General features: G+C 39.7%; 1 pseudogene; it reads left to right on the plus strand.

The window, feature by feature from the left end:
- The window catches only part of LOC143750411 (trace amine-associated receptor 13c-like), a 71,548-nt pseudogene extending 64,022 nt beyond the window's left edge, over positions 1–7,526 (plus strand).
- The last annotated feature ends 3,659 nt before the right edge of the window (positions 7,527–11,185 follow it).

Genomic DNA, 11,185 nt, shown 5'->3' on the forward strand with positions numbered 1-11,185 from the left:
CTCAGAAGATGACTAAACATCAGTTTGCATTTTAGAGTCTAATCAAAATAAAGTAATTTGACATGATCTTGAAAAACATTTAACTAAATACAGAGTTTTAGACTTATCATTTTCAGATTTTAAATATAAAATGGTCACACATATGGCTTTAGCTGCAGTGCATTTCTAGATTGCTCCAGGGCCAACTTCAATTTTATTTTTATGAAGATGTTTCATGAAAGTAAATTTCTAATAACTTTACAAAACTTTGAAGCTATTTAAACATTTTTTTTTCATTATGACAATAATTATTTCTACATTTACAATAAACTACTAGCTGTCAGCTTTCAAATGAGATCATACTTGTGCTTTTAGTGCAAAGGGTTCATGAACTGTATCTGTTTAAGTTTGGGTATGCCATTTCTGGGGATTTTTCAAAAGTGGCCTTGAAGGTTAACAGGTTAAAGGGCACCTATTATGCCCCTTTTTACAAGATGTAATATTGGTCTTGGGTGTCCCCAGAATGTATTTGTGAAGTTTCAGCACAAAATACCCCACAATTAATGTATTATAACCATTTGAAAATGTCATTTTTGTGGCCTGTTTTAAAAAGAGCTGTTTTGGTGCGTACCACCTTAAATGTAAATGAGCTGCATATCCCCGCCCAGCCTTTGGATGAGGGCGTAACTTGCAAACAACAGTCGGTAGAAAGTGAATGGCTGACAGTGAGAGACCCGCTGTTTTGTATGGCATTCAGCCGTACATGTTTGAACCGGAATCAGACCCAGATGATGAAGAGACTCCGGCAGAAGAAACACAAATGAGAATGGACCAGGACGCCTCGGAATGGTTATTTGATACATTTATGTACTTATAGAGTTGTAATAGCATCCCCTTTGCAATTATGGATGTGCAAAACACACACAGACACACACAAACTGTGATAACGTTGGCGCAATTTTTTTAAACTACAAACACAAATACTGTGATAACGTTTGCTACGTACAAACGAAATTAAATTTATGCGAGGTACCTGTTGCGTCATGTTTACATTACTTGTCGTACAGGTGCTTATGTGGCAAATGTGAGAAGATGGCTACAGAACAAGAAAATATATGCTGCTGGGAGATAGAACAGGTATTAATTTATTTACATTTGTAATTGTTGCAAAAAATAATACGTGACATAAAACTGTCTGACGCTATTTGTTGTATGGAAGGTTACAAGACGGATGAAAAAGCAATTTTGATGTCTTGTCTTTACAGAAAACATGCACAGTTTTTAATACAATATCTTTAAAAAATATATTTATAAACGTGTGGTCACACACTATACAAACAAGATTTAAATTATGACACAGACATCCTACAACGACGACAACAACTTTAGACGCATTTGTTGTTGAATTGGCTGACATCAATTGAAATGACTATTTGCTCAAAAATCATAAAATACCTTTACTTCTACTGGAGGTGACGTTGGATCGCGAACAGTAGGCAACGATCCACACTTGAGGATTAACTTTGAAGCAAGACCTGCTTTGAATTGACCCTCGTTCACAAAACAGTCTGTCAGAAAATGATTCGCGCATTAAATAAACGTATTTTGGAAGTTTAAGTGGTGCCTTTCCTTCCTAAATAAAATCCATCCACTGCGCTTTCAGTGGCTCTGATGTCGGAAGTAAGTGAAAACTACTATGAACATTATTACATCCCACAACAGAACAGTTATGTTTCTTAGGAGACATTTTCGAGAAGGCAGCACAAATCGTTAGAACACCGGCTGTCGTTGAAACAATGGAGGATGGTGAACAGATCACCGAGGGCGGGGTCTATGCCAAAACCATAATGTCAATCAAACCACGTTGGTGGAGCTTGCTCAATTCTACGTCGCACTGAGCCGAATCTTAGTACAGCTCGTTCTGAGACAGTGCTTATGATTTATTGAGATTGTAAAAAAAACACTGGGTGGATTTTTATCATTCTAGGGTGGTTTTGCTCACATACTGCCAACACACATGTTCAAACACCATTTAAAAGTGAATTTTGCATAATAGGTGCCCTTTAAATATATATCTCTCTTATTTAAAAAATGCATGTGTCTGACTGTGTACCTTAACCATAATAAACAAATCATACCATAATGTATGGAATATGGATATAATTCATTTACTTTGTAACATTATTTCTTAACAAATGGGCATAGGCAGCATATGAAAACGTAATCAATCAGAACATTATTGAGCTGTCAATAATATAAATGATATAAAACTGTCATTACACTATCTGCTTCGGGAGATGCTTGCGGTATGAAGAACTGTGAGATGGTGCTTTGATTTGCATGGGATGATGCGTTTACGACAAATCGGAAATATGGGACAAACCGCATCCCGTATTGATTCAAAACGGGATGCGCTGTTTATTTCACAAATACGGGACGATTCCGTATTTTAAGGGACGGGTGGCAACCCTATATGTATTCTTTGTTTAAATGTAGTCGTATGTTTTAAATTGTTTCATTTATTAATACCCATTATACGCTTGATTGTCTCTGTCTGCTGCTCACCTAACAAAGTCTCTTAAATGTGTGATCTTAAGCTACAAGCTTGATATTGTTGAGTACTTTAGTTAGTAATCTTATAGAACAGATGTTGTGGGGGGGGGGGGGGGGGGGCTGTCTGCACATGTCTTTTACTTTCATTTTGTATTTGTTTTATTTATTTATTAAAGTTTATTGAATGTTCTCCCGTTCCCGCCTCATTCTTCCCATAACATCTAAACTGTGTTACAGTGTGTTTTGTGTATTTTAATGCTTATTAAAGTATCGCAACATTATATAATCTACATGCTAGCATCAAACTCTTTAAAAATCAATTGAGTCTCCTGTGCTCTTTGCATGAAGAGCTACTGCTTATGTAGGCTGGTTTACATAAAGTGTCTAAATTACAGCATTTATGTATAAAAGCATCACTCGTATATTCATTTAAATAATTAGGAGAGGTTGCTGACCTTGCACCAGACTCACCTTTACCCATTTATCACTGATATTACTGCTTAGCATCACAGTATCTATGTAAATGTTGATATAACATGACATAAAAGCAGAATTTTCTGATTTCATTTTTGTCTTGTGCATAGCCATCTAGTCTGTACAGGGAGAAAAAAAAACATTTCACTCCCAAGGTTAATACTGTGGATAGAAAGTAATTATTGCATTATGAAGCATCAGGGAAGGTAGTAGATGATTGTTAGGCCAGTATGAGTACTACTGCACTAATGTTCTGCTGTAAAATGTCTATACAACTTGGAAATACAAGCTTTAGCATTAGCATTCTGCCAGGAAGACTCAATTGTTACGTCACTTATTACCTTCTCATCTATCCAGTCGTGTTCTAATACTTGTAGTATAAAAGATCGGTACTTACACATGTCTGAGTTCACAGATGCTGATGCTTACATTCACCTCCATCCTCCCCACCACCACCTACAAGGCTGGTCCCTTCCTCTCCATCCTCCCCACCACCACCAGGATAGTCCCTTCCTCTCCATCGTCCCCTGCACCACCAAGATAGTCCCTTCCCCTCCATCCACCCCACCACCACAAGGATAGTCCCTTCCCCTCCATCATCCCCACCACCACCAGGATGGTCCCTTCAAAAACCTCCCTGCCTTCGTCTTCAGGCAGGAAATACAGATTCCGTACACTCGGATTGCGAGCTACGGACGGGGCCTATGCCAAAGAAATGTAAAGCATACTTGCTTGCTGGGCTGTTAATAATGCATACTTGTTACGTTATTTTGCCTCCTGAGTCTTTCTGGTAGCACCCGTTGGACCCCTTTGATATGAAACAGCCCTATATTATAAGAAACTGGCACACCAAGCTGACAGTCGGCTGTCGTTGAGCATCTTTCAGGTCAGTTTTTGCAGTGTGTTCTGCAGCGTTGGCATAGTCGACCACCATCACTGGCTTTTCGGTGTTGTGTAGCTGTCAGTGTGAGAGATCATTCTAGTTGGCAGTACAGTTTAGGGAATCGGTGCACACGAAGAAAAATGAAAGTGATGAAAGCAAGCAAATGACAATGTTAAGAAGCCACACAAACTTTTAAATCATGTTATCTGAGTATTCCAATTCACAAATATTTTCATGATAGCATGGTCTTCTGGAATGAAGAAAGTGAAGACCAAGGGATCAACATTTCCTCTCATGCAGGGACAGAAAATACATGCTAGTTGGCTGATGGCAGATGTAGAAGATGCAAGGCAACACAGCAGTCAGATTTGTTGCCATTAGCTCTTTAATGTCAGCTTGGTGTGTCACGGCCTATATTCCTTACACATGGTATCCACAGGCTGTAGTGGACAAACATGCACACACATAAACACTGCTTTAGGCAGGGCTAATCCACCTTTCTTGTCGCTGCAATATTAAATAATTCATCATTAAATAAGATTTTTTGAACTTTGTGTGGTACTAATTGTGAATAATTATCTAATTGGTGGTTATATATTTATGCTTATTGTTACTAAAAAGTTTTAAAAGTTTTGCAATATCAAAACAAACTCACAGACCTCTGGGCACAATGCAACGTCAGTGTATTGCGTGTGTTTGTTTGCCTATGTTTTCTTCACACCCTTAATGAACAGATCACTGGAGGATTGTCAGTGCAGCAGAACTCTGAATACAGAACAGGTGTTAACAGGACCCTCAGGTTAACTTCTAAAATACATAATAGACACACAAGTGGATGTCCCTAGATGATTAGTTTCTGTCTGAAATTTGTAATTGATGGTCAAATTAACAAAGATAAAAAGTGACTGTCTGAATAACAGTTCAGCGGCTCATCAAAACACAAGAGATACTAATAAAATGTGAAAAAAAAGTTTTGAGAAAAGCTCCCATTGTCAAGGTATGTCTTTGTGCCCTTATTTTATATAGTCTTTTAGTTTGTAGTTTCCCCTTGTTGGTCTGTTTCCAGCTGTGTCTAGTAGTTAGTCTCATTAGCCCTTGTGTGAGCAAACTGTGACTCTTGAACCTTGACCCTCTCACCCTCTTCCCTCATCAGGAAAAAAGTTAACTCAGCCTAGCTTACTATGTCCTCTTCTGTAGTACTGCACAAGTTAACTTTGACAAGAAAAGCAACTAGTAGGCAAAACGGCGCAGTGAGTCGCCAAAATAAATCACCAAAAGGAAACAAAATGTAATAAAATGCAAATTATCATTACAAACTATTAACACAGAATTACTGTGTGCACTTTCGAGCCAGTAATGAAATAACAAATGAACAAATTGCAAACTGCTCACTCTTCTACTCTGACGTCTACATCTCCCGCGAACAGAGGATCATGAGACTCAATACTGCTTTGCTGCCATCAACTCATCATGTATCAAGGGAAAACACTCCAATCATGAATACAATATCATGTATGTGTTTGTATCATTGCTGTCAGCATGGACTGTGTATCTGAATCTGCTGGTGATCATCTCCATCTCTCACTTCAAGAAGCTTCACACTCCAACAAACCTGATTATTCTCTCTCTGGTTGTGGCTGACCTGGGGCCTGTTTCAGAAAGGAGATTAAGTGAAAACTCTGAGTATGTTAACCCTGAAATGAGGGAAACTCTGGGTTTTCTGTTTCAGAATGGGAGGTAAGTCAAACCTGAGAAAGCAGGGTAAGTCAAGCCCATTTCTGAAAGAGAGCTAACTTATACTCAGAGTCAGTTACCATGGTAACTTACTCTGTGAACCTAACCTGTTCGGGAGCAGGTTTACGTCCGTAAACCCAGAGTTTATTTCGGTTTCCTCCCCTTTTTTAAAGAGGAAGCAGTGTTTAAACACCTCATTCATTCTTTCGGTACATTTATTCATTGCTGTTTTTTTCCCCCAAGTTTTTTAATAAGATGAAGTCTATATAACTTCTTAACTGGCAACTGCAAATACAGTAGATTAGAGTTACATCATGTAGTTCTAAACAAATTCTACAGAATTAAACTGTGGCATTCACTGAAAATCACTGAAGTGTGTTCATCTGTTAACCAGAAGTTGATGGACCTTCCTCCTACTGTTCTTCCACACTCTGGGGACGGGGGAGAGATATCTGTTTATACTTAGATATAAACTTAGATTCTATAGGCTACTCCACATAAATAATGTGAAGAAATGTGAATGTGTAGATTGTTTGATGTGTAGACACATAATATTAACATTTCCTCCCTCTCTGTGGCAGCAGAAACTGTTTCTTCATCCCCATCGTCCTGTGAAGATGAGCATTTGGTTGAGCACATTTTTTAATACTATTTGTCATAATTTCTGGTGTATTTAGTAGACTACTTACAACTGTCTGGGGTTCTGTTGGGACAGGAGGCTCCAAAATACAGATATTACCATCAGAATCTGTTGGGAGCAGTAAAAAACCCAACCCAAAGTAAAATATATGGAAATATAAAAAACAGCCTATATAAAAATATATAGGTTTATATTGTTGCTTAAAAAAAAAAGTTTGCGTATTGCTGGTGAGAAATATGCAGACCTCTTTTTGTCTGGCGCTGTTACCATGGTGACTCATAATATCTGCGCTCCATTGATAATGGCTTTTTATAGTTGTGGTGCGCACGCTTAACTCAGAGTCAGTCAACTTAGAGTTGATTGTACTTACTCATTTCAGCTGTTCTGAAACCGAAAACTCAGAGTTTTCCATCTCAGGGTAAGTCAACTCAGAGTTCAAGTTTTAACTCAGAGTTGGTTGAACCTCCTTATTGAAACAGGCCCCTGCTTGTTGGACTTATTGTTATGCCTGTGGATGCCATCAAGCTGATTGTGTTGGTTCTTTGGAGACACTTTGTGTGATCTGTATATGATAATCATGGGATTGCTTATCTCAACATTTATGTGTAATTTAGTTTTAATTGCTGTTGATCGATATGTGGCTGTGTGTCACCCTTTACAGTACCCACATAAAATAACCACAACTAAAACCTTAATAAGCATCTGTCTCTGCTGTTTCTTCTCCTATACCTACAATATTGGCTATTTAATTAGTGCCAGATATTTTGAAAGTTCCCATAGACCAGATGTGTGCTATGGAAAGTGCTATTTAGTAATTAGTTTTTCATGGACATTTATAGACCTGTTCCTTTCATTCTTGCTACCTTGTACCCTTATTATAGTTTTATATTTAAGGATATTTTATGTTGCACGTAAGCAAGTGAAACTTTTAAACTCTCTGATGAAGGGTGGAAAATGTGTAATGGAAGGTTCCGTAAGGAGGAGATCTGAGAGAAAGGCTGCAATGACATTAGGAATCATTGTGACAGTTTATCTGCTGTGCTATATCCCATACTGTATATTGTCTGTGACTATGTACTATGACACTATGACATAGTGTCTGCCACTATGACATGTCTAATATGGACTTTGTATTTTAACTCAAGTCTGAATCCCATTATCTATGCTTTATTTTACCGCTGGTTTTAAATATCAGTTAAACACATCCTAACTCTTAAAATATTGGAGCCATCTTCCTCTCTCATGGACATATTTACGGATTAAGAATAATTGAATGTGGGTGTTGATTTTGTTATTATTTTTCCCCCACTGATAGCACAAACTCTAATGCTAACATGTAGTTCCCCTTCAGGGACTACCGCTGCGTGAAATCGCAGTGGGAACGCCCTCAGCGTGACGCGTCTGAAGCATGAATGAAATCAGTCAATGGAGAGAATGAGCGTACGGCGAGTGACGTCATCGACCAGGAAGCTATAAATATCCCCTGAGTACACAATACGCCAGCGTTTAGTTACTTCAGCAGCTCTGTGTGTGTCTGAATCTGTCGATTGTGTTTGTCTGTTTTGTCAGGAGTTTTCACTATATATATTTTATATAAAAAAACCAATATGAGCGAGCAGTATAAGAAGTGTGTTCCCCCCTGTACTCGGTACATCACGGGTGGGGATTCACACGAGCTAAGTGTGGCTTGTTTGGGAGTGCAGCAATGCCCAGTCGGCTCTCGAGGGAGTCGATTGTCAGCATTGCGAGCGTTTTCCCTTGAGAACTCTGCGCTCGCGGCGATCGCTCTTCGAGGAGAGTGATTTGCTGCGAGCTCCCCGAGGCTCGGGTCCCGCTTCTGTTGAGGCAGAGCGGCGGCGCTTGTCTTGGGGCTCGCAGATGGATCTCGCTGGCGACGTTGAGACGGGCTCCGCCCTATCTCAGCTATCTCCGGCGAGATCTAGTGCCTCTCACCCGGCTCTGGAAGCACGCGCTGCGGCGGTTACTTCTGCCCGGGTGGAGGCACATGATGATGTTGAATTGAGATTTTCCAGTTCTGAGGAGCTGGATGTCGAAAGTTTATTATCAGAGAAAACTAGTTTATCACATTATACTGCAAATGAAGAAGGTTTGATGGATGTACCCAGGTGGTTTGATGGATGTATTATCTCGGGCTGTTGAAAAGCTAAAAAAAATAAAAAAATAACAGTATCGAGTGGCCAGCTGATAGACAGGTTTCTAGAATTAAAAGCAATCTAGATGATAGATTTCTGTCTGCACGACCTCAACCTTCTAGCCGGTGCTTACCGTTCTTCCCAGATCTTCATGCTGAGGTTTCAAAGACCTGGGTTAGACCGGTTTCAAGCAGAATTTACACAAATCAGTCCAATGCTCATGGTAACATTGTTGGTGCTAAATCTGCTGGTTATGTGACGATACTGTAGGCGGAGGAGACGCTTGCGAGCTATCTCTCTCCTGCTTCATCGTCTTCACTTAAAGCACCGGCTCTTCCACCAAAAAAATAAATAAATAAATATATATACCTCTGTGCTGGTGGGGAAGGCTTACTCGGTGGCTCGGCAGGCGGCTGCATGTTTGCATACGATGACTTTTATGCAGGCTTTTCAGGCCGACCTGCTCAAAGGAAATCTGAGGGGGGTCCCCGCCGAGAGAGACTTGCGTTCACCTCCCTTAAGGGTGCCCTGTCTCTCCCGGCGCCCTCAGGGGCCCGTCCTACTAACCCTGCCGAAACAGGGCGTAGAAGGGTCTGGCGAGTGCTTTCCCGAGGGACGCTCGCCGCCTCTAAGGAGGGTTCTAGTGTGTTCAGACCAGTCGTTCCCTGCCGGTGCGCCGTTACAGGGCACTGTGTCTGTCACGCAGAATGTTCAACCAGAGCAAAGTCTTTCGTCAAGTTCGTCTTCAAAAAGAGCACAGCAGAAGCGGAGTGTCACGTCTCGTGCCCCCCTGCAGAGAAACTGGAGGGATGAGGCGGGGTGCTCTCCGGCGCGGCCTTCTCGGGGCAGGACTGATCTGAGGACAGTCATTGTCGCCAGAAAGGCCGCGTCGAAAAAGTCCTGACGGGCTGAACGTCAGGACTCTGAGTAGTGATCGACCGATATTGATTTTTTATAACCGATACTGATACAGATTATTTGCATGTGTATGTGCCCGATAACCGATATGCAGAACCGATATTTATTTACTGTTATACTTCTGTTTTTGGCACAATTATTACAACACAAATGAACTGAACAAACCATTTTATTTATAACAATCACTCCCTCCTTGCATACAAAAAAAAAACATTGATATTTATACACAAATAAATAGAGGGGTCTGAGTTAAAAAAATAAAGTGCACTGTTACTAAGTGTCTTTGTTTAAAAATAAAAGCTTTGATGAGGTAAAAAATAAAGCACAAAAACTATTCTAACATATTTGGATATGTTTATTTGTTTTCATAAATGGTAAACTAATCAAATTACAATAAAAACATTTATATTATTACATTATATAATTTATATCTAAATTATATATTTATAAGCATCAGCAGCAACAATGTTAACAATAGGCAAAATAAATGTTAAAAGTCTAATGTTTTCATATGGAAAAAATAATTGACAGGGGAGTCATATCACCTTTGCAGAAATGTAATTCATTTTAAACAGTTTTAGAAGGTTTATGTGTCGTTTAATAGGTTTAAAATAAGAGTGAGGAATAATTCACTGGGTAATATTAATTCACTGCATAATATTAGCTGGAATAGCCTATAACATCAGGAAAGTAACAAATAAAACAGCATACACATCATTGCATTTTCCAACTAGTATGTTATTAATTATTATTAATATTTTTGTCGGTCTAGATCATGAAATGCTTTATGACAAAGTGCTGTTTATCTATGCATTTACACATAACTATAACATTAGGCTATACGTTACTCAACCGCGATCGCGCGTGCAGATAATAAATAATTAATTTCCACAAAGCGGTATATTTAGATGTGTATTAGCGAAATAATTGCTATGTAGTAAATGATAATATAATCTAGGGTGTTTAAACAAGATAATCTTGTCAAAAGTTTCATTCAGTGGCCGTGCTCGAGCATTCCTGATCATCAACCCAGTGAGTGCTCAGCAATATGAACGAACTTTTTTTTCGAGACTAATGGTGAGCAAATACAACAGATAGAGAATTAAATTCAGCGCTTTTATTTTCAACATGCACTCATTCATGTCTGTTTTATTTAATTAGTGTAAAGTTACGTCTTTATTGGGGAAGGACGTGACGGATTAAGCTACGTGGCTCAATGAGTTAGTCTCAATTTTTTAGAACCAAGCTGCATAAATAAACTATATCAGGCATTTATGTCTCAAATCTCATTTCTGCATGTCTGTTATGTTAAATAAAGTTGAATAATTAAAGCAAAGCAAGTAGAACATATACTTTACCTGTGCACAGAGTTGTTATTGACTGATCTCCTCAGACGCGGGCTGCAATGGCGGAATTCTCAAAACGGCCACAAGATGGCGCCGTTTATCGGAAAATCCGATATTACAAAACCGATTCCCGATTATGGGAAAATGCTTAAATATCGGGAAAAATATCGGTAAACCGATACATCGGTCGATCACTAACTCTGAGGGTGGTCCCCATCGGGAAAAACTTGAGTTCACCGCACAAAAACACGGTGCCCTGTCTTTCTCGATGCCCTCAGGGGTCTGTTCTACTAACCCTGCCTATACAGGGCGTAGAGAGACTCGGCGAGCGATTTCCCGAGGGACGCTCGCCCCCTCCAAGGAGGGTTGTGGAGTGCTCAGACCAGCTGTTTCCTGCCAGTATGTTACAGGGCGCTGTGTCTGTCACTCGGGATGTTCATCCGGAGGCCAGCCTCGAGAGGCTGGTTCCCTTAGTAGAGTTCCTGGCGGAATGGGTCCCCCACCC

The sequence above is a fragment of the Siphateles boraxobius genome, unplaced genomic scaffold (assembly GCF_051911475.1).
Source record: "Siphateles boraxobius isolate OS27281-9 unplaced genomic scaffold, OSU_SipBor_1 25, whole genome shotgun sequence".
Classification (NCBI taxonomy): Eukaryota; Metazoa; Chordata; class Actinopteri; order Cypriniformes; family Leuciscidae; genus Siphateles; species Siphateles boraxobius.